Source organism: Phacochoerus africanus, chromosome 1 (assembly GCF_016906955.1).
Source record: "Phacochoerus africanus isolate WHEZ1 chromosome 1, ROS_Pafr_v1, whole genome shotgun sequence".
NCBI lineage: Eukaryota > Metazoa > Chordata > Mammalia > Artiodactyla > Suidae > Phacochoerus > Phacochoerus africanus.
In genome coordinates this window covers 76,287,489-76,312,608 of record NC_062544.1, presented here as the reverse complement: position 1 = coordinate 76,312,608, position 25,120 = coordinate 76,287,489, and the positions used below count along the sequence as shown (strand labels likewise).

The 25,120-nt window shown below is 39.3% G+C and overlaps 1 long non-coding RNA gene across 2 annotated transcripts in view; it reads right to left on the bottom strand.

Annotated features, from left to right (window-relative positions):
- Positions 1-25,120, bottom strand: part of LOC125120161 (uncharacterized) — a 58,796-nt gene that overhangs the window by 29,986 nt on the left and 3,690 nt on the right. The window contains exons 2-5 of one of the 2 annotated variants that reach the window (XR_007133265.1): positions 20,955-21,061; positions 20,193-20,300; positions 20,029-20,076; positions 14,639-14,718 (exon numbers count right to left, since the gene is read on the bottom strand). This is a non-coding gene — a long non-coding RNA (uncharacterized LOC125120161). The remainder of the gene's footprint in view (positions 1-14,638; positions 14,719-20,028; positions 20,077-20,192; positions 20,301-20,954; positions 21,062-25,120) is intronic. The other variant, XR_007133267.1, reaches the window with a different exon arrangement.

The following is a 25,120-nucleotide window of genomic DNA, read 5'->3' as shown; positions in this document are numbered from 1 at the left end:
TCATTTAAAATAGGAAAGGCGTTTCTGCTGTGGTGCAAAGGGATCAACCTTGTCTCAGGAGTGCAGGGATGCAGGTTCAGTCCCCAGCCCAGCACAGTGGGTTAAGGATCTGGTGTTGCTACAACTGTGGCTCAGGTCTGATCCCTGGCCTCAGGGAAGCCAAAAAAAGAAAAAAAAAACTATAAAGAAAGAAAGAAAAGAACTTCTCAAACAAAACCTAAATGAATACAGCAATAATAAACCCAATCTAAAAGAAATACTTCTCAATTTATCTCCTGTAAATAGGAAAGAAGTAAGAAGATACAGGATGAAGGAAATCACAATAGGAAGTAATCACTTAAATAAGCCAGTGTACAGATCAAAAAGGGGAAAAAAAAAACTATTTGTAAATGATGTTAAACATCAGGAACAGTGAAAGGATAAATGTGAGGATATTAAAAAAAGTACATCAAAATCATAAAATTTGGGGAAGGAAAAAAGTAAGAAAATCTAGACTCATTTTTTTAGAACCTGTTTGAGCCTATATGACTATCAGGCTAAAGCAAGCAAATATAGGAGGGGGTTAACAAACTTGAAAACCAGGGCAACCACAAATCATAACCAAACAATACATTCACAAAAACTAAAAAGAAGAGGACAAAATCATAAAATAAAAGTAAATCATCCAACCAAAAAAGAAAAAGGAAAAAAGCAGAAACATAGAATGAAATGGAAAATAAGGTTGGGAATGGCATAAATTCATATTTACCAATAATTACCTTAAATATCAATGGACTGAATGCTCCAATCAAAAGACAGAGTGGCAGATTAGATTAAAAAACAAGAGCCTACAATATATGGCTTACCAGAGACTCACCTTAGGGCAAAGGACACATATAAATTGAAAGTGAGGGGATGTAAAAAGATACTTCACGTGAATGGAAATGACAGGAAAACGGGAGTCACAATACTCACATCAGACAAAATAGACTTTAAAACAAAGACCATAAAGAAAGACAAAGGACACTAACGATAAAAAAGATCAATTCAAGAAGAGGCTATCACACTCATCAATATATATGCCTCTAATATAGGAGCTCTCAAATACACATAACAAATACTAACAGACACACAAGGAGAAATTGATGGTAATAAAGTAATAGCAGGAGACTTTAACACACCACTCACATCAATGGACAGATCCTCTAGACATAAAATTACAAGACAACAGAGATCCTAAATGATATAATAGAACAGTTAGACTTAATTGATATTTTCAGGACATTACATCCCCTCCCCCAAGATTATACATTCTTCTCAAATGCACATGGAACATTCTCTAGGATTGACCACTTACCAGGACACAAAACTAACTGCAACAAATTTAAGGTTACAGAAATTATTTCAAGCATCTTTTCTGAACACAATGGCATGAAACCAGAAAGCAACCACAGGGTAAAAATGTGAAAAAACTGAATACATGGAGACTAAACATGCTACTACAAAACCAATGGGTCAACAAGGAAATCAAAAAGGAAACTGAAAAATACTTCAAGACAAATGACAATGAAAATACAACCATTCAAAATCTATGGGATGGCACAAAAGCAGTTCTTAGAGGGAAGTTCATAACAATACAGGCCTTCTTCAAAAAAAGAAGAAAAGTCTCAAATCAACAACCTAACCTACCGCCTAAAAGAATTAGAAAAAGAACAAACAAAACCTAAATTCAGGATTTATGCAAGATGGCAGAATAGAAGGACTAGAATTCCCCCTCTTTCATGAAAGCAAAAAATTAGAACCCACTGCTTAACAAGCTTCAACAAGATAAACTGAAAGCTATCAAAAAAGATATTCAACTTAGAATACAAAGAGGAGCCATTATGTGATGGAAGCAACCCCATACTCGCTGGGTGGGTGGCCCAAAGACTGGAAAGTAACTATATCACAGAGGCTCTCCCATAGGAATGAGAGTTCTGAGACCCAGGCCTAGGTTCTGGCATTGGGAGGAGGCGCTCCCAGAGCACTTAGCATTGAGGGCCAGTGAGGTTTCTGCACAGGAACTCCACAGTACTGGGGGACACAGACTCCACTCTTGAAAGGCACACAGAGGCTTTCACATGCACTGGGTCCCAGGGAAAAGCAGAAACTCCATAGGAATCTAAGTCCTACCTGTGGTTCTTGGAGGATCTCCTCAGAAAACAGGGGGTGACTGTGGATCCTTGTGGGGGAAGGACACTGGAGGCAAAGTCTTGGGAATAATGATCAGCATGAACTCCTCTAGAGGTGGCCATTTTGGAAAAATCTAGCCCCACCCATTAGAGCTGAGAAGACCAGGCCAAACAATAAACCTGATGGGAACACAGGACCACCCATCAGCAAACAGTCTGCATAAAGACCCTTCAGGCACATAGCCATCTCGAATTACACCCAGAGACAAAGCCCCACCCACCAGAGGGATTAAGAATCAGTTCTACCTACCAGTGGGCAAGCACCAGTGTGTCTCCAATTAGGAAGCCTGTTAACAAGCCCCAGTACCCAACTTCAGTCACAAGGGGAACAAGCATCAGAACCCAAGAGAGGCTTCAACCCTATTCTCTGCAAAAGGGAGACCACACCAAAAATCTATTCAAAATGATAAGGCAGAGAATTATGACCCTGATAAGAGAACAAGGAAAAACAAACAAACAAAAAAACCCCAGAAAAACATCTAAGTAATCTGGAAATTACCAACCTCCATGAATAAGACTTTACACCAATGATAGTAAAGCTGATTTGAGATGATGGAAATAAACTGGAGGTGAAGATTGATAGATTACAAGAAACATTGAGCTAAAAAATAGAATATTTACGGATTAAACAAGGAGTGATGCAAAATACAAAAGCTGAAATAAAAAATTCACTAGAAGCAAACATCAGAATGCAGGAGGCAGAAGAATGAATAAGTGAGGTAGAAGAGAGATTAGTGGAAATCACTGATGCAGAACAGAAAAGAGAAAAAAGACTGAAGAGTCTTTCAACAAAAAGAAATGAACAGTCTAAGATAACTATGGGACAACATTAAATGCACCAATATCTGTAACATAGGCATGCCAGAAGGAGAAGAGAGAGAGATGGGAGCAGAGATAAAATCTGAAGAGACAACCTAGAAAAAAAATGGACAAATTCCTAGAAAAGTACAATCTTCCAAGACTAAACCAAGATGAAATAGAAAAGATGAACAGACCAATCACAAGTACTGAAATGCAACCGATTAAAAAAACTTCCAACAAACAAAAGTTCAGGACCAGATGGCTTGACAGGAAAATTCTATCAAAAATTTAGAGAAGAGTTAACACCTATCCTTCTGAAACTATTTCAAAAATTGAAGAGGAAGGAGCTCTCCTCATTCTATGAGGCCACCATCACCTTGATAGAAAAATCAGATAATCACACAGAAAAAAGAAAATTACAGGCCAACATGAATAATGAATATTGATGCAAAAATCCTCAGTGAAATACCAGCAAACCTAATCCAGAAATACATTAAAAGGATTATACACCATGATCAAGTGTGATTTATCTCAAGGATGCAAGGATACTTCAACACCTGCAAGTCAATCAGTGTGATAAACCACATTAACAAACCAAAGAAATGGAGTTCTCATTGTGGCTCAGTGGTTAACTAACTTGACTAGCATCCATAAGGACAAGGGTTCAATCTGTGGCCTTGCTAAATGGGTTAAGGATCTGGCATTACTATGAACTGTGGTGTAGGTCACAGAGGTGGCTCAGATCTGGCATTGCTGGCTGTGATGTTGGCCAGCAGCCACAGCTCCAATTTGACCTCTAGCCTGGGAACCTCTATATGCTGCCAGTGTGGCCCTAAAAAATAAAATAAAACCCTATTATCCTCCCAATAGATGCAGAAAAAGCTTTTGACAAAATCTAACACCCATTTCTGATAAAAACCCAACAGAAGATGGGCATAGAGGGAACTGGCCTCAACATAATAAAGGCCATATATGACAAACCCATAGCTAACATCATTCTCAATGGTAAAAAGCTGAAAGAATTTCCACTAAGATCAGGAACAAGACAAAGATTTCCACTCTCACCACTACTACTCAACATGGTTTTGAAAGTCCTAGCCACAGCAATCAGAGAAGAAAAAGAAATAAAAGGAATCCAAATTGAAGGAAGAGATAAAACTATCACTATTTGCAGATGACAGGATGCTATACCTAGAAAATCCTAAGGACACTACTAGAAAACTGTTAGAGCTCATCAATGAATTTGGCAAAGTCACAGGATACAAATTAATACAAAGAAATTGACTGCATTTCTATTTTTTAATTTTTATTTTTTTAATGATTTTTTTCCATTATAGCTGATTTACAGTGTTCTGCCAATTTTCTGCTGCATAGCAATGTGACCCAGTAACAAATACATCTATATATTCTTTTTTCTCACAATATCATGCTCCATTACAAGTGACTAGACATAGTTCCCAGTGCTATACTGTAGGATCCCATTGCTTATCCATTCCAACTGACTGCATTTCAATAAACTAACAATAAAAGATCAGAAAGAGAAATTAGGGAAACAAATCCCATTTATGACTGCATCAAGAAGAATAAAATACCTAGGAATAAATCTACCTAAAGAGACAAAAAACTTACACTCTAAAAAACTATGAGATGCTGAGGAAAGAAATCAAAGATCACATAAACAGATGGAAAGTTATACCATGCTCTTGGATTGGAAATATCAATATTGTCAAAATATTGTCAAAATGACTATACTACTAAAGGCAATCTACAGATTCAGTGCAATCCCTAAATTACCAACGACATTTTTCACAGAAGTAGAACAAATTATTTTAAAGTTTGTTTGTAAACATAGAAAGACCCAGTATGGCCAAAGCTATCCTGAGAAAGAAAAATGAAGCTGGAGGAATCAGGCTCCCTGGCTTTAGAATATACTACAAAGATAAAGTCATCAAAACAATATGAACTGGCACAAAACCAGAAATACAGATCAGTGGATCAGGATAGAAAGCCCAGAATTAAACCCACACACCTGTAGTCAAGTACTAGTCTATGACAAAGGAGGCAAGAAAATGTAATGGAAAAAAGACAGTCCCTTCATTAAGTGGTGCTGGGAAAAGTGGACAGCTACATGTAAAAGAATGAAACTAGAACACTCCCTAGTACCATTTACAAAAATAAACTCAAAATGGATTAAAGCCCTAAATATAAGACTGGATAGTATCAAACTGTTTGAGGAGACATAGCCTGAATAGTCTCTGACATAAACCACAGCAATATCTTCTCAGAGCCATCTCCCAGAGTAATGATGATATAAACAAACAAACAAAAAACAAAAATAAACAAATGGGACCTAATTAAACTAAAAAGAGTTTTTGCACAGCAAAGGAAACCCTAAACAAAATGAAAAGACAACCCACAGAATGGGAGCAACTGACAAGGGATTAATCTCCAAAATACATAAACACCTTCTGCAGCTCAATACCAAAAAAAACAAACAGCTCCATCAAAAAATGGGCAGAAGATCTAAACAGACAATTCTCCAAAGAAGACATACAGATGGCCAAAAAACACAGGAAAAGATGTTCAACATCACTATTATTGGAGAAATACAAATGAAAGCTACTATAAAGTTACCACCTTACATCAGCCAGAATGGCCATCATCAAAAGTCTGCAAACAATAAATGCTGGAAAGGGAGTGGAGAAGAGGGAACCCTCTTACACTGTTGGTGGGAATGTAAATTGATACAATCACAATGGAAAACAATATGGAGGTTCCTCAAAAAACCCAAAGTAGAATTACGACATGATCCAGCAATCCCACTCCCAGGCATCTATCCAGAGAAAACCATGCCTCGAAAAGATACATGTACTCCAATGTTCATTGCAGCACTATACACAACAGCAAAGACATGGAAGCAACCTAAATGTCCACTGACAGAGGAGTGGATAAAGAAGATGTGGTACATATATACCTGGAATATTACTTAGCCATAAAAAGGAATGGAATATTGTCACTTGCAGCAACATGGATGGACTTAGAAATTATCATGGCAAGTGAAGCTGACAGACAGTGAGACACAATTGTCATATGCTATTGCTGATATGTGGGATCTAAGATAAGGATACAATTGACTTCTTGGCAGAACAGAAACTGACTCACAGCCTTTGAAAAACTTACGGTTTTCAAAGGAGACAGTTTGGGTGTGGGGGAGGGATGGGCTGGGATTTTGGGATTGAAATGCTGTAAAACTGGGTTGTGATGATTGTTGTACAAATATAAGTGTAATAAAATTCAAATATAAGTGTAATAAAATTCATTCAGTTAAAAGAAAAAACATTTTTTAAAAATTAGGAAATCAAAGATGACACAAGCAGATGGAAAGATATACCATGGTTTTGGATTGGAAGAATCAACATTGTCAAAATGACTAAACTACCCAAGGCAATCTACAGATTCAGCACAATCTCTATTAAATTACCTGCTATTTTCCACAAAACTAGATCAAAAAATTTTAAATTTAATTGGAAAAACAGGAGACCTCAAATAGGCAAAGCAATTCCAAGGAAAAAGAAATGGAGCTGGAGGACTATATTACAAAGATACAGTAATCGCAACAATATGGTACTGGCACAGAAACAGAAATATAATCAATGGAACAGTATAGAAAGCTCAGAAATAAACACCTATGTCCAATTAATCTACGACAAAGAATATACAATGGAGAAAAGACAGTCTCTTCAATAAATGGTGCTGGGAAAACTGGACACCTATATGCAAAAGAAGGAAATTAGGACACTCTCTAACACCATACACAAAAATAAACTCAAAATGGATTAAAGATCTATATGTAGGATCAGATACTATAAAACTCTTAGAGGAAAAACATGCTGAACACTGACTTAAACTGAAGCAACATTTTTTCAGATCCATCTTAAAGACAATAAAAATAAAAATAAACAAATGGGACTTAATTAAACTTAAAAGTTTTTGCATAGTAAACCATAAATAAGACGAAGTGACAACCCACAGAATGGGAGAATACATTTGCAACTGACAAGGGTTTAATCTCCAAAACATACAACTTTGCAGTTTAATATCAAAAAACAACCCAATCAAAAAATGGGCAGAAGACCTACACATTCTTCAAATAAATCACATAGATGTCCAAATGCCCACATGAAAGTATGTTCAACATCACTAATTATTACAGAAATGTCAACTACTATAAAGGTACCACCTTACATCAGCCAGAATGGCCATCATCAAAAGTCCACAAACAATAAATGCTAGAGAGGGGGTGGAGAAGAGGGAACACTTTTACACTGTTGGTAGGAATATAAATTAGTACAACCACAATGGAAAACAGTATGGAGGTTCCTCAAAAAACCCAAAGTAGAACTACAACATGATCCAGCAATCCTGCTCCCAGCATCTTTCTGGAGAAAAGCATAACTTGAAAAGATACATGCACCTCAATTTTAACTGCAGCCAAGACATGGAAATAACCTAATGTCCATCAACAGAGGAATGGATAAAGAAGTTGTGGTACATATATACAACACAATATTACTCATCCATAAAAAAGAATGAAATAATGCCATTTGCAGCAATAGGAATGGACCAAAGGGGACAGGTGATAAGGTGGAAGGGATGGACTGGGGTTTGTGACTGACAGGCACACTGAGGTATACAGAATGACTGGCCTAGGATCTGCTATATAGCTCAGAGAACTCTACCCAATATTCTGTGTAATCTATGTGGGAAAATACTCTGAATGAGAATAGACATGTGTGTATGTCTGACTGAATTACTTTGTTGTACAGCAGAAATTTTCACAAGCTTGTTAATCAACTCTACTTTGATAAAACTAAAACAAACAAAAACAACAAAAAAACCCAACAACCCAACTGAGAAGTGGGCAAAAGACCAAAATAGACATATCTCCAAAGACATACAGATGGCCAAAAGGCACATGAAAAAAATGTCCATCATCACTAATTATTAGAGAAATGTAAATCAAAACTACAATGAAGTACCACCTCGCACAGGTCAGAATGGCCATCATTAATAAGTCTACAAATAACAAATGCTGGAAAGGGTGTGGAGAAAAGGGAACCCTTCTATACTGTTGTTGGGGATGTAAACTGGTACAACCACTCTGTAAAACAGTATGGAGTTTCCTCAGAAAACTAAATATAGAACTACCATACAATCCAGCAACCCTACCCCCAGGCATATATCTGGATGAAACTTTCATTGAAAAAGATACACGCACCTCTATGGTCATAGCAGCACTATTCACAGTAGCCAAGACATGGAAACAACCTAAATGTCCATAGACAGATGAATGGATTAAGATGTTGTCCATAACACAATGGGATATTCCTCAGCCATTAAAAAAACAAAATAAGGCCATTTGCAGCAACCTGGATGCAACTAGAGATTCTCGTACTAAGCAAAATACATCAGAAAGAGAAAGACAAATGTCATCATCTATACATGGAATTTAAAATATGGCACAGATGAACCTATCTACAGACTCATGGATGTAGAAAACAGATTTGTGTGTGGGAGGGAGAAGGATGGACTGGAGGTTTAGGGTTAGCAGATGAAAACTATTACATTTAGAAGGGATAAAAAAATGAGGTCCTACTGTATAGCATAGGGAACTATATCCAATCTTGTGATAGAGCATGATGGAAAATAAAATGAGAATGTATATATGTATGTGTGTGTGTGTGTCTGTTTGAGTATGACTGGCAGACTGGGTCACTTTGCTGTACAGCAGACACCACACTGTAAATCAACTGTACTTTAAAAAATGTTTTATTAAATCACAAAAATAAATATATAAACAAATACCCAGCCACATAGATCAATGGAAAAGAAAAGACAGCACAGAAATGAACCGATACTTATATGGGCCATGAATCCACAACCAAGGAGCTAAGAATATACAATGTGGAAAAGAAAGTCTCTTCAACAAACGGTGTTGAGAAAACTGGGCAGCTGCATGCAAATGCAGCAAACTGTGCTACTCATACCATGCACAAAAATAAATTCGAATGGATTAAAGATATAAATTTAAGACCTGAAACCACAAAATCAGAAAACATAGGCAGTACGTACACTCTTTGACATTGGTCTTAATATTTTTTGGTTATGTCTCCTCATCCAAGGGAAACAAAAGCAAAAACAAACAAACGGAACTATATCACAGTAAAAACTCTTGCCTGTCGAAGAAAACTATCAACTAAATGAAAAGGCCACCTCCTCTTGAAAGATATTTGCAAACAAAACAGCCAATAAGGGGTTAAATCCAAACTACAGGGAAAATTCATACATCTCAACAACAAAAAACCAAAAGGCCTGATTAAAAAATGGGCAGAAGGGAGTTACCATTGTGGTGCAGTGGAAACAAACTCGACTAGGAACCATGAGGTTGGGGGTTCAATCCCTTGCCTTGCTCAGTGGGTTAAGGGATCCGGTGTTGCCATGAGCTGTGGTGTAGGTTGCAGACGCGGCTCGGATCCCGAGTTGCTGTGGCTCTGGTGTAGGCCGGCAGCTACAGCTCCGATTAGACCCCTAGCCTGGGAACCTCCATATGCCAAGAGTGCAGCACTCAAAAGACAAAAAGAACCCCCCCCCCCCCCCAAAAAAAAAGAAAAAAAACGTGGACAGAGGGGCATTCTCACTGTGGTACAGTGGGTTAAGGATTCAGGGTTGCCATAGCTGTGACATATGTTGCAGCTCTGGCTTGAATTCAACCTTGGGCGTGGAAAGGTCCATATGCCATAGGTATGGCCCCTCTTCCTACCCCCTGCAAAATCGGCAGAAGCTATGAGTAAACATTTTCACAAAGAAACTTACAGACAGCAAACAGGGACATGAAAAGATATTCACATCACTAATCATCAGGGAAATACAAATCACAACCACGATGAGGAATTCCCTGGTGGCCTAGCAGTTTAAGGATCCAGCACTGTCAGTGCTGTGGCATGGGCTTGATCCCTGGCCTGAAAACTTCCACACACTGCAGGTACAACCAAATCAAAAACATAAAAACAAACAAACAAAACCAAAAAAAACCACCAAACAACAAAAAACCCACAATGAGATACCACCTGATATTTTTCAGAATGGCTATTATCAAAAAGACAACAAATAACAGCAAGACAAAAATCCTATTTACAAGGATTTGGAGAAAAGAACCTTTGTCCACTTTTGGTAGGAATGGAAATTGTTGCAGCCATTGTGGAAAATAGCATGGAAATTTCTCAAAAACTAAAAATAGAATGTCATATGATCCAGCAATTCTTCTCCTTGGTATTTATCCAAAGAAAATGAAAACACTAATTAGAGAAGATATATGCAGCCCTATGTTCATAGCAGCATTAATTTACAATAGCCAGGACATGGAAACCACCTAAATGTCCATGAATGGATAAAGGTGTGAGATGTATATGTATGTGTATATGTGAGATGTATATATATGTGTATATATATGTGTCTATATATATGATACATACATTTATGTATGCAATGGAATATTACTTGGCTACACCCACACATTTATATGTATAATGAAATATTACTCAGCCATAAAAAAAGAATGAAATCTTGGTATTTGTGACATCATGGATGGACCTAGAGCGAATTAAGCTAAGTGAAATGTCAGACAGAGAAAGACAAATTATTCTATTCCTTGTGTGTGGAATCAAAAAAACAAGCAATTAGAACAAAACAGGAACTGAGTTATGGATACAGAGAAGAAACTGGTGGTTACCAGAAGGGAGGAGTGTAGGAGGGAGGTAAGACATAGATGAGGGAGATTTGGTAGAAACTTCTAGTTGTGAAATAAATGAATCACGCATATGAAGTGCACAAAATGGGGACAATAGTAAACAAATATGTAAGAACTTTGTATGGTAACAGATGGTAACTGGACTTATCATGGTGATCATTTTGAAACGTGCAGAAATATTCATCACTTTGTTGTATATCAGGAATCAACATAGTGTTGTAGGTCAGTTATACTTTGAAAGCAAACAAAAAACAAACTCATGGAAAAAGAGAGCAGATTGGTGGTTACCCGAGGCATGGGTGGGGGTGAGGTATCAGATGAAGGTGGTCAAAAGTTACAAACTTCCTATTATGAGATAACTAAGTACTAGGAATGGAATGTACAACATGGTAAATTAACACCGCTGTATATTATACATGAAAGTTATTGAGAGTAAATCCTAAGCGTTCCCATCATAAGGAGGACATTTTTTTTCTATTTCTTTAATTTTGTATTGATATGAGGTGATGAATGTTCACTAAACTTACTGTGATAACATTTCATGATATATGTAAGTAAAATCATTATGCTGTACAACTTAAACTTACATAATGCTGTTGTATCTCAATAAAGCTGGAGGAAAAAATAAAAATAAAAATATGTGTATTACTTAAGATGGCCTAGGTTAGCATTCTCAAAGTGTGGTCTGGACATATTTTCAGTGGTTCTGTGAGATCAAAATCAATTTCAAAATCAAGTATTCAATACTAAAATGTTATTTGCTTCTTTCATTCTCAATCTCATGAATGTAATGTGGAGTTTTCTAGAATGCGATATTGTAGCTCTTTGAATGCAGAAGCAGACCAAAAAATTCAGCTTTGTTCAATTAAGCCAGACCTTGAAGAGATTTGCAAAGACTGAAAGAGTGCTACCTCTTCTCATACGTCTTGTTTTTGGAAAATAGTTATTTTTCATTAAGATGTTATTATGCTAATGAATGACATATGTATGTTAAAAATTTCTCAGTTTTAATATCTAAAACAGTAAATATCAATATATAGAGCCCATATAAACAAAGAGCTTACTGAAGTCACTGTTTTAAAAGGTAGACTTTATTATCATTCAGCTATGGTTAGGTCAATAAATCAGGAGACAACTATCACTGAAAGGGGAGTCTGTTCCCAAAACAAGGGCCTGCCATGTCACACAGGAAGCAGTGGTCAGTGAGGAGAAAGCACAGGTTAGAACCTTATTGTGGTTTTCGCAGAAGAACAGGCAAGGCAGGGTAAGTGGCTTTAGGACTGGCTGGTTTGAATACTTTCAGCAGGCTCTATGGTGTAGGGCTGTTCTAGGGTTTCCTGTATCTGGCCCTGGGGTGTTTAGAACAGGTGAACACAGATACCTTGGAGATACTTCAGGTTTGGTCCCAGACTACTGCAATAAAGCCAATGTGGCAATAAGGCCTCATGAATTTTTCAGTTTCCACTGCATATAAATGGTAAGTTTATACTATAGTCTATTAAGTGTGCAGTAGTATGTCGAAAAAAAAAAAGACAATGTATATACCTTAATTACAAAGTAACATTGCTGGAAAAATGGCACTGAAAGACTTGCTCAGGGCAGGATTGTCCCAAGCCTTCAATTTGTAAAATATGCAGTATCTGTGAAGTGCAATAAAAAAGACATATCCCTGTATTGGCCCAAAGTGTAAGAGCCCTGTGAGAGCTGGATCAGGTGGGTGGTTGTGGGGGGAGAGTATGGTTTTGGATCAGTTAATTTGCACATGAAAGGTGTACTCCAGGGGAAGAGTTTGTTATCTCTAGGAATCAGCTAGTCCTCAAAGGGGCAGTTTCTCGTGGGCCAGCAAGGTTCCTGATATCAGGGCATCAAGAATATAGAAAGTAGGAAAAATAATAGCCGATGAAGATCCTTAATAGTTCTTATGAGTGTAAAGATGTTTCAGACACAAAATGTTTGAGAACTTCTGGCCTAGGTCATGCATAAAGATGCCCCATATCGCACTATCTTAACAGAAACAGAGAGGGTTTTTTTGGTTGGTCAAGCGAAGTCATCACACTTTTCTGAAGGGATGAGTCATTCCTTGGGATATGTGGAAGACTGGTTCCCGACCCCTCAAGGATATCAAACTTTATGGATGCTCAAGTCCCTTTTATACTGTGGTACAGTCAGCCCTCTCTGAGAATGCGGAACCTGCAGACACAAAAGACCTCCTGTACAAAGAATATCAGAACATTTTTAAAAAGTCATATGAGGAGTTCCCGTCGTGGCGCAGTGGTTAATGAATCCGACTAGGAACCATGACGTTGCAGGTTCAATCCCTGGCCTTGCTCAGTGGGTTAAGGATCCAGCGTTGGCATGAACTGTGGTGTAGGTTGCAGATGTGGCTCGGATCCCGTGTTGCTGTGGCTCTGGCATAGGCCAGCAGTTGCAGCTCTGATTTGATCCCTAGCCTGGGAATCTCTGTATGCCACGGGAGGGGCCCAAGAAATGGCAAAAAAAAAAAAAAAAAGTCATGAGAACAAAGAAAAATAATTTATTTTCATTTCATTAGAAATTCCCTATATTTACTTTTTTTCCCATGAATTAGTGAAATTTCATCACTTCATAGGAAGAGTTCAGGGATGGAGGCTTGGAAATTTCTGACCTCTAGGACAATTATGGATGAAAACAATGCAAAGGGGAAGAAAGACCTTACTTTTTGTTTAGATGCTGAAAGGGGGAAGGTTGAAGAGATGGAAAAAGAGACCCTGATGGAAATCCTGGAGGAGGTGAAAGGTCCAGGGAGGGAATGGTCTGAAGGAGGAAGACAAATGCTGCTTCCTGGAACATTGGCTGGAGAGGAGGAGGAGGAAAAGGTGCCATTGAAGATGTTAGAAGGAGAGAAGCTGAGAAGAGTCTACACTTAATGGCACTAATTTTCTCTACAAATCCCAGGCAAGTTCATTGCTGGAGGTGAGGCAGGCAGAGAATGAAGAAGGTTTAGGATTCAGGAGGCCCATTCAGCAATTGGGAAAGGGAGAGGACCAAGAACATACAACAGGTGATGGAGCAGAACTAAAGGCCCAGCTTTAGTAACTGCATGAAACACATGGCAGTTTACCTTTTCTAACTGGGCTTCTTAACCCTGGCATTGAGCAGAGAAGGGGTCAGACGAGTATAGGGAACTCATGTTTATTGAGAGGCAGTGAGAGTGAGGGTTCAAAGCACAATCTTTGAAGCCAGCTGGCCTGAGTTAAAATTCTCACTCTGTCATTTACTTTCCTATTCAGTAAAATGGGAAAATAATAGTCTTGTGGTGGTGGGTTTTTATTTTTTGGGTTTTTTTTTTTTTTTTTGGCCACACTTTTGGCATATGGAAGTTCCCAGACTAGGGAATCAGTTATAGCTGCTGGCCTAGGCCACAGCCACATGGGATCTGAGCCTCGTCTGTGACCTCACTACAACATTCGGTAACTATGGATCCCCAGCCCACTGAGTGAGGCCAGGGGTCAAACCTGCATCCTCATGGATACTAGTCTGATTCATAACTGCTGCACCACAATGGGCACTCCTTGTGGTGTCATCTTAATGCAGTAATAATGGTTTTGTAGCATTGTTTTGAAGACTAAAAGACCATATGCTGTGGATTTTCTTTCCAGGCCCCTGCTGGGGGGGCATTCAGAGACCCACCTAAGGTTTCATGTTTTCACACTTACGAGAATGTTGAACTCCTGAAAGGGGGTGGTTGTGTTGCTCCCCAAAGGCCTGAAAGCTCAGTATTTGCTCAGCCTCAAGACCCAAGACAGAGACATTACTGGTTTAATGGACAGGGGAAACTTACCTGTGTGAAGCAGGGTCCTGGAGTCACTCCCCACTGCAAGCGGCAAGCAGCGAGCAGGACATAGCAATTGTCTTCATTTCCTGGGGGGAGGGAAGGTTACCACTTATAGGGGGACTTGATGCCAGATTGGCTTATTGGTTACCAGGGAAACCACAGAGCAGCCCGCCCCTCACTGCCCCTTTGATGAGCTATCAAGGTGGAGGTATTCTGATCTCAAAATTAGAACAGTCACGAGTTGGGGCTGGGCGCAAGTACACAGGCCTTTATTGAGGAGGGAAGGTCCGACAGGTGAGCAGGGTGCAGATGAGGCAGGCAGGGGATGGACACAGAGCAAGAGAACAGCCATCTTGGGGGCTCTGACCATTCAGGGACAAACCGAGCTCCTCTGCCCTCCCTGCCCATTTCCTTCAAGGGCACACCCTGTTCAGGGCCCTCAGGAGCCTCTGTCATTGTAAAGGGAATAGGAAGCGAGTTTACCTGGTTCTCCCTTGTTCTGTTTCCAAACCATATTTCAGCATGATCTCTAAGCCACGTCCCTCAGGCCTTTATTTTGTATCTCAAACACCTGTTTTAGAAGCAAGCCATACCCTGCCTCTTGAGTCCTACTCTAATAATCCTGGTCTACCCATTCATCCACTTGCCCTCCAGAGAGGTACCTCTGGATCACAGGGAGAGGCATGTATGTGGAAGATGCAAAAGACAAATGCATAAATATAGATTTTTTTTAAAAAATCTTTTTACCTACTACCTCTCTGAATTCTCTTGTGAGCAGGTGTTTTTATCCCTCTAAAATACCCAGTGCTGATGAGCGGAGAGATTACGAATGTGCTCAGGATTACACAGCTGTTAATTGTCAGCAAAGTAATTCAGTTCTCTGCCTGTGCTCTTCCACCTCCGTGCTCTGCACTGCCTCAAAAGGCTGCACTGGTCCTGTGTCTCGGGGTGGGGAGGAGGGCTGAGGGCTGGAGGCACTGGAATACTAGGTGTTGGTGAGAGTAAAACAGCATAGGCCAGAAGAGAAGGGGGCTCCATGTGCAGAGAAGGGGGGAGCTGATGGGGGAAAGGAAAGAAGTGGAGGAGCTGGAACCACAATTAAATGGATGTGCAAGTGGGGAGGGGAAAGGAGGAGCGACTTTGACATTGTGGGATGGGAAGCTGACAATTTTAAGGGGTTCACTTCTGGATGGTGACAAGGTCTAGAGTATAGCCTTGCTTAAGTTACTGAAGAGAAGCAGACCACCACTGGTGTGAAGGACACTAAGAACTGTGAGTTTCAGCTGTTTTGAGTGAAAGCTGGAAAAGAGATCTGAGATCAGAGTCCTTTACTGTCTGAGAGTGATCTTGGAGTTGATGAAGGGTAGGCAGGGGCCCCGTAGCAGAAGCCCAGGGCTGGTACATGGCCAGAGCCTCTCAGGAAGAGGAAGACTGCAGGGACAGAAAGGATCTCATTTTTTTCTTTCTTTCTGCTTTTTACGGCCACACCTGTGGCACATGGAAGTTCCCAGGTTAGGAGCTGAATGAGAGCTGCTGCTGCCGGTCACAGCCACAGCCACAACACCACCAGATCCTTAACCCCCTGAGTGAGACCAGGGATCAAACCTGCATCCTCATGGATACTGGTCAGGTTTGTTTCCATGGAGCCACAATGGGAACTCCTGAATCTTGTATTTCAATTGTAGCATGTGGCAGCTCTTATACACGACTCTGTATAGTCCTCGAAGCAACCTGATGAGATGCATACAGGGCAGCAAATAGGCCTTCTCCAGGAAAACCAACTGCAAAGTGTCAGCCCTGGGACTCAGACCATGTCTCCTGACTTGATCCACACTGGCTGTAGTTTGCCCTGAGAGCATTGTTCCTCTATGCACTATTCACAGTATGAGATCAACCTCTTAGACAGAACGCTTTTAGCCTCTACACAGAAAAAGAACATTTGTCTAAGTCTTCTTCACCCTTGACTCCGTGCTAGAAATCTCCAGGCTATCAGCAGTGGGAAAGCGAGGCTGGACCACTGGGAACTTATAGTGAGGTTCTTATGCTGCCATCTAGTGTTCATGGTTGGACTTGTTCACAAAGCTTTGGCTACAAATATTCTGAAAAAGAAATTAAGGAAATTGCAAGTAGCTGATTAATTTTGCAAGGGAGTAGATATTAAAACACCTAATATTTTTTCTTTCCCTGCCAGGAAGATTTCTTAATCTGGCCTCATGATTACCCTGAGGGCTAGACCAATGCAATGAATTATTTCATTGCATAAAACAGAAATTATGACCTATTGAAGTTCAAGGCTATTTTAAAATGAACACTTTCTTTTAAGGTCTTGGATTGCCTGGTATAGTGAAAAGATCATGGAATTTGGTGTCCGAGGTATCTGGGGCATTCAGGTCTTCTCTCAGTGGGATGGTGTATGCAGATGTACTTCATAAATTGTAAGATGTTAAGCAAAAGTATTAGATATAGCTATTATTGCACAAATACACGTCCATATCCTTGACACACACCTCCCTTCTTTTTCTTTCTTTCTTTTTTTTCTTTTTAGGGCTAAACCCGAGGCATGTGGAAGTTCCCAGGCTAGGGGCCAAAGGAGCTATAGCTGTTGGCCTACACCACAGCCACAGCAATGCCAGATCCAAGCTGCATCTACAACCCACACCACAGTTCATGGAAATGCCAGATCCTTAACTCACTGAGCAAGGCCAAGGGAGCAAACCCACATCCTCAAGGATATCAGTCAGGCTTGTTTCCACTGAGCCACAAAGGGAATTCCCACACCTCCCTTCTAAGCCTCATAACATAAGAGTTGCTACCTAGATTTTACATCTGAACAAGTTGAGGCTCTTCATGAAGTTTACATGACTTGCCCGAGGTCATAGAGTTAGTTTTCCCTTTGCTTTACTACACTGCCACTCATATAAGGCATTAATATGAATTCATTCAGCAGAAATTTATTAATGATCACTGGTACCATCTATTAGGTTAGGTACAAGGTATATAAAGATTTACGAGTGTTAAGAACCGAATGTTTGTGTCCAACTGAAATTTGTATGTTGAAGCCCTAACCCCTACTGTGACATTTGGAGATAGAGCTGTTATGGAAGTAAAGTTAAATGAGATCATAGGGTAGGAAGCTGATCCAATAGGATTATGCCCCTGTAAGAAGAGGAGACCAGAGTTCTCTGGTGGCTCAGTGGGTTAAGGACCTGGCATTGTCACTACTCTGGCTCTGGTTACTGCTGTGGCATGGGTTCAATCCCTGGCCCAGGAACTGCCACATGCCATGGGCACAGCCAAAACAAAGAGGAGAGACCAGAGCTTGCTTTCTCTTACCAGGCAGGAGCAGAGGGAAGGCAACTGTGTGCAAGACAGGAACAGAACTCTCACCAGGACCTGACCGTGCTGGCAATCTAATCTCACTTTTAGCTCCAGAACTGTGAGAAAGTTAATTTTTGTTGTTTAAGCCACCCAGTTTATGGTATTTTGTTGTCAGCACAGCCCAAGCCAACTAAGGCAATGAATAGCCCAAGCTGCTTCCAGCTGTGTCAGGGAAATCAATAGTCAAACTACAACCCAGGTGACTGAGGTAGATGTATGGACACCTCATATTTCTAAATGTTTGCTTTAGAGACAATCCTGATGACAGCTGAGACTGGTGGTGACAGGCTACTGCAGATGTCAGACAGCTCTCAACTCAAATGCATTTCAGAGACGACCTCTTACTTAGAGGTATCGTTTCATTAATAAACACGGGCTTTCTCACAGAACCCTGTGTGTAGGAGATGGAATAGAGTCACAGAACCAGTGACTGGATGTGTCCTGGTCCTCAGCTGCCACTTCTATAAAATGAAAGGGGTTTGATTAGCTGTCATCTGAGGCAGTCATCTGAATATTTTTGCCCACTTTCTCCCTTAAAAGAGTTTTGAAACACTGTTTCCACATTTGAAAGTTGACATCTAAAACTTTCCATTAGAAATTTCACTTTATAGGATGTAACTTCCATTGTATTATAAATCTTGGCATTTTAAAATAAAATCATCACATGACTCATGTCTCTAATACATCTAAATAATATATTTATTAGACATTCACTATCATTCATAAAAAACGTTGTGGTCTGTGCACTTGGGTGGGCAAAGAATTTCCAGACTCATGTCAAGGTACAAAGAAAGAAGTTTACTGAGCATGGCAGGGTGAAGAGAAAGTAGAGTTTACTGAGATAAGAGATGCTGCAAGCGCAGGAGGACGACAATCAGGGAGAGCCGACCGGGGCGTGTGGTCATGTCTGTTTTTACAACCCAGGGAGAGGAGAGGTGTGCTATGCCTGCTGACCTGCTGATTTGTTGGGGAAAGAGGAGTCTTATGATACACTTGCTGAGTAGCTGGGGGCCTATAGGTATGGGGTGAGGAGTGGGCCACATGCCTTTCCTAGTAGGGGGCAGGAAGGAGTAGGCCAGGTTGCTCCAGGTGAGGGAGGCTGCCTTACAATGAGAAGTGTGGGACGATGATAAAGGTCTGGTAATTCTTATCTTGGCCAGAGGCTTTGAGTTGTATTCCCTTGCAGGCGCCTTGAAGTCCAACAAAAGAGACTGCATTTTACATCATTCCTTTTTCTTACTGAAATCTTATTTCCACTCCATTCTCCATTCCCAGAATTTTAGGTAATGTAGTATATTTTTATGTTTTAAAGTCTTTTATTACTGTGAACTGAAGTTTGTCACTTGCCATCAGTCTCTATACTGAGTAAACGTGAACCACTGCAGCTGCCAACCTGCAGCATCCCCTGAGCAGAGCTCAGAGTGGAGACCAGGAGTGGGGCACTCCCGCACAGCTGGTAAGTGGCCCTTGTGTAGCCCAAGCAATAGAGGTAACTTACTTTGAAGACCATTATTTTATTTAGTTATTTAGTTATTTATTTATTTAATGGCCATACCTGCGGCATATGGAAGTTCCAGGAATCGGGGTCAAATCTTGGAGCTGCAGCTGAGGCCTACACCATAACCACAGCAACACTGGATCCGAGCTGCATCTGCAACCTGTGCCACGGCTTATGGCAATGCAGGATCCTTAACCCACTGAGCGAGGCCAGGGATCGAACCCAAATCCTCATGAGACAACAGCAGGTCCTTAACCTGCTCAGCCACAAAGGGAACTCCAAAAGACCATTATTTTAAAGCAGATTCTAGCTGACAAGGTCTTTGGGAAATAATGCAGTGATAATGAAATTATGTAGCCTTATCTTCTGAAGAAGACCTAGTTAACTGCCTTCTAAAATTCTGGACTAAGGAAAAACAAAAAATTAATGTGACAAAACATTAGCAAAAGATCCGGAAAGCCCTTGTTACTTTGTCAGCAATATCCTGCTATGATTTTTTAAGGCATAGTTGACAACCTACCTTATCACAAATAGAGATTTTGGTAACAGTAGAGTGATGTTCTTCCCTCTGTGATGGAGATAAGATGAGCTTATATGAAAATCATCAACCTAGCATCAGGTTACTCTAGGAGGTGAAGGTTCCCCATAATATAGCATAGAAATGACAAAGACTTTCTTCCTTACCTATATTCTCTTAGGAAACTTCTTCACTTTGTGTCTTTAGCACTTTCTAAATTCCACTGTGCAGTATGATTGATGGACTTCCTTTCCAAATGAACCCAGATGTTTGTCCTAAAAAGGTAAGTATCAAGAAGTATTCTATGCTACTATCTTAATCACCTTGGGCTGCCATGACAAGATATCGTAGACTGAGCAGCTTAAACAACAGAGGTTTCTTTTCTCACAGTTCTGGAGGTTAGGAAATCCAAGATCAAGGTGCTAACCAATTTGGTTTCTGGCAAGAGCTTTCTTCCTGGCTTGCACATGGCTGCCTTCTGTGTCCTCTCTGGCAGACAGAGAAGTCTGGTGACTCTTCCTCTTTTTTTTTTTTTTTTTTTTTTTTTAAAGAGCTGCACCCACGGCATATGGAAGTTCCCAGGCTAGGGGTCAAACCAGAGCTGCAGCTGCCAGCCTATGCCACGGCCACAGCAACACCAGATCTGTGCTGCGTCTATGACCTACACTACAGCTCATGGCAATGCTGGATCCTTAACCCACTGAGCGAGGCCAGGGTTCAAACCCACATCCTCATGGATGCTAGTCAGGTTCATCATAGCTGAGTCACAATGAAAACTCCTCTTCCTCTTCTTATAAGGGCTCTACCCCATGACCTCATTTAACCTTCATCACCTCCATACAGGCCCTATCTCCAAATGTCTTAGTTTAGGCTGCTACAACAAACTACCACACACTGGATGGATCAAACAACAGAAATTTATTTCTTACATTTCTGGAGACTGGAAATCCAAGATCAGGGTACCAGTATGGTTGAGTCCGGGTGAGAAATTTTTTTTCTGGCTTGTAGACTGCTAACTTCTTCTTATACCCTTCACCTGGTAAAGAGCAGAGGAAGAGCAAAATTTCTTGTGACTCTTTTTGAAATTAATTAATTTTATTTTTTTGTATTTATAACTTTTAAAGTGAGAAATAGTCAGTTTACAATGTTTCAGGTGTAGAGGAAAGTCATTCAGTTATATATATATATATATATATATACACATATATATATCTTTATATATATATTGTCAGATATTTTTCCATTATGTTATCGTAAGGTATGGAATGTAGTTCCCTATGCTATACAGTAGGTCCTTGTTGTTTGTTTATTTATTTATTTTTTGCTTTTTAGGGCTGCACCTGTAGCATATGAAAGTTCCCAGGCTAAGGGTCGAATCGGAGCCACAGCTGCTGGCCTACCACTGTCACAGCAACGCCAGCCAAGCCATGTCTGCAACCTATACCACAGCTCACGGCAATGCTGGATCCTTAACCCACTGAGCAAGGCCAGGGATTGAACCTGCATCCTCACAGAGACAATGTTTGGTCAGATCCTTAACCTGCTAAGCCACAACGGTAAATCCTATGTTTAGTTTTTTAAGGGACCTACATACTGTTTTCCATAGTGGCTGCACAAATTTACATTCCCTCAAGCACTACACAGGAGTTTCCTTTTCTTCACACCCTCTCCAGCATTTATTATTTGCAGACTTTTTGATGATGATCATTCCGACCAGTGGGAGGTAATACCTCATTGTAGCTTTGGTTTGCATTTCTCTAATAACTAGTGATGCTGAGCATCTGCGCATGTGCCTACTAGCCATCTGTATGCCTTCCTTGGAGAAATATCTATTTAGGTCTTCTGCCCATTTTTTGATTGGGTTTTTTTTTTGTTTGTTTGTTTTTTGATAGTGAGCTGTGTGAGCTGTTTGTACATTTTAGAAGTCAATCTAAACCAACAAGTTGATTGCTTGCTGCAACATTGTTTGCAAATATTTTCTCCTCATATGTAGGTTGTCTTTTAATTTTGTTTATGCTTTCCTTTGCTGTGCAAAAGCTTTTAGGTTTAATTAGGTCCCATTTGTTTACTTTTGCCTTTGTTTCTATTACTCTAGGGAACAGGTCCAAAAAATATTGCTGTGATTTATGTCAGTGTTCTGCTTAGATTTTCCTCTCTAAGTTCCTATACTCTGAAAACTATAAAATGCTTAACAAAGAAATTGAAGACAACACAAACGGATGGAAAGATAGACCATTTCTTGGATTTAAAACATCAGCATTGTTAAAATGACAATACTACCTAAGGTGATCTACAGAGTCAATGCTAACCGTATCAAATTAGCAATGGTATTTTTCACAGAACTAGAACAAAATTTTCTAGATTTGTATGGAAATACAAAAGAACCCAAATAACTAAAACAATCTTGAGAAAGACAAATAAAGCTCCCTGGCTTCAGATTATACTACAAAGCAATAGTCATCAAAACAGTATGGTACTGGCACAAAACCAGACACAGAGATCAAGAGAATATGATAAAAACCCAGAAATAAACCCATGCACTTATGGTCAATTAATCTACAACAAAGGATATGAGAATATATAGAATGGAGAAAAGACAGTTTCTTCAATAAATAGTGCTATAAGAACCAGACAGCTCCATATCAAAGAATGAAATTAGAACACTCTCTAACACCATATTAAAAATAAATTCAAGATGGATTAAAGACCTAAGTGAAAGACTGGACACTCTCATGATTCTCATAAAAGCATTAATCTCATTCATGAGGGTTCTACCCTCCTGATCATTTGATCCTAATTACCTCCTAATGGCCCCACCTGCTAATACCATCCCCTTGGAGAATAGGGTTTCAACACATGAATTTTAGGAGGACACAAATATTCAGTTAATATCGCCAAATATAAGTCATACTGGGGGTTAGGGCTTCAACATATGCATGGGGGGGGCATATTCAGTCCATAGCAGGTACTAAGGGCATGGAATTCTATTTTACGGCTCTTCAAAAAAAATTATCATATGCCTGAATCATCTGTTTAGGATGAAATTCTCTTTAGCTGGAGGCGGAAGACTGGTTTAATATTTTTCCAGAATTCCAAGTCTTTGTATAACATCATTCTCTGTCATCTCCTTATACATGAAATGGTTTCAATTTCATGATAAAATTTCATTATGACTGAATTTCATACTTCTCCCAAGAAAAACTCTTGGGGACAATTTTGGGGGTTTCCAGGTAAACTATTACTACTGCAAGGTATCTTTTAATGGACTATTTCCCCATAAAGTTATTTCTTCTAGTCTCAGAACTACGAAGACACAGTAGCCCCCACAACAAAATCCTGATAAAAAACAATGAGCATTCCACAATCAGGAAACATGCTAAAAACAGGGGTCCTTGAAATAAATACTCAGGTATTCTTACAGTAGTTAATTTCTAAGTGAAACTAGCAACACTTCCTTCCAAGCTTGAGTACAGTGCATAAACCTATGAAACAAGAATAAGCTAAAAAGTACCTTTCCTGTGACGACTTTAGGAACCGATGTACAGAATACACTTGAAGTCTATTTCTTATTGCTGTGACATTGGGAAATTCCATAAAATAAAAATATGTTTTGACCTTGCTGTAAAATAGGAGTTTATGGTATTGAAAGGGTATATATGCATATAAATTGTACTAAGTTCCTTACAGAAAATTAAAAAAAAAAAATCAATCCAACCAACCAACCAACACTAACAGCTCAGTAGTATTCTTCATGAGCATTTACTCTAAGTAAGGGCTGAAATGTTCAAAGGAAAGGAACATAGAATCTTTCATGCATTAACTACTGTAGGCAAGACCACTGAAGAAGTAAGTATACTAGTTTGAGATGGTTCAAAATATTTTACCAAGTCTAAGCATTTACAAATTATACCACAATTTTACTTTTATTAGTTATATAATTTAGGAATGTTTGACTCTAAGAGGAAGAGGTAAACTATCTGTAATTGTCTCTAGCAATGTTATTATAGGCTTTTACTTAGGCTTATAGAGTTTGTTATTATTTATTCATCTTGATATAACAGTAAGTTAAGTGTAATTATATCATAGTTCATGGGCCTACTTCTCACAGCTTCCTCTAAGAACCTCTGATTTAGTTTTTATTTAACACATTTGTTCTCTGATAATTTAGTTCTATATGCTGATAAAAAATTTGGACGTTCCCAATATGCATATACACATTAAAAATACACACATACCTCTATGTTAGGCAAACTATAAAACATAGACACAGTAGATTTTTAAAGGACTACAGATGAAATATTAACATTTACATTTAAACCTTTCTTTTGAAGTACAAAACAAGGACAGTATGATTAGACATTCTTCCTTATTTTGGAAAGTCTTGATTTATCATTGCATGACATGGTGATTTGAGTTTCATTTTTTTCTAATATAACAGATGGGGGGAATAGTTTTAGATTTATAGAGTGACAGATAAGATAGTACAGAGTGCCTATATACCCTGTTCTCATCCTATTACTAACATCTTACATTAGTATGGTTTATTTATTACACTTAATGAACCAATACTGATCCATTATTAGTCACTAAAGTCCACAGTTTATTCAGAAATCCTTTGTTTAACCTAATGTCTTTTTCTGTTCCAGGATCCCATCCAGAATACCACATTACATTCAGTTGCTATGTCTCCTTAGGCTCCTCTTGACTGTTTTGAAGACTACTGGTCAAGTAATTTTTAGGATGCCCCTCTAATGCAATGTGTAATTTGTCTAGTGTTCTTCTCATAATTAGACTGCGGCTGTGAATTTTTGGAAGATCACAGAGGTGTGGTGCCATTTTCATCCAATCATATCAAGGTTATATATCAGCAACATGATTTATTACTGAGCTCAGGTTACATGGCCCATTAGCAAGCCAAAAGCTGTTTCTCAAAAGGAGAGTAATTATCTTCAGAGGATGGCAGGGCTTTGCTCCAAAATCCTAAGGGTCTGCATTGATTCATTTACATAGGTATTTGTCAAAGACTCCAAAATCATCTCTACTTACCACTTCAAGTAACATTGGACCTACTGAATCTTACTATCCAAGAAGCAGA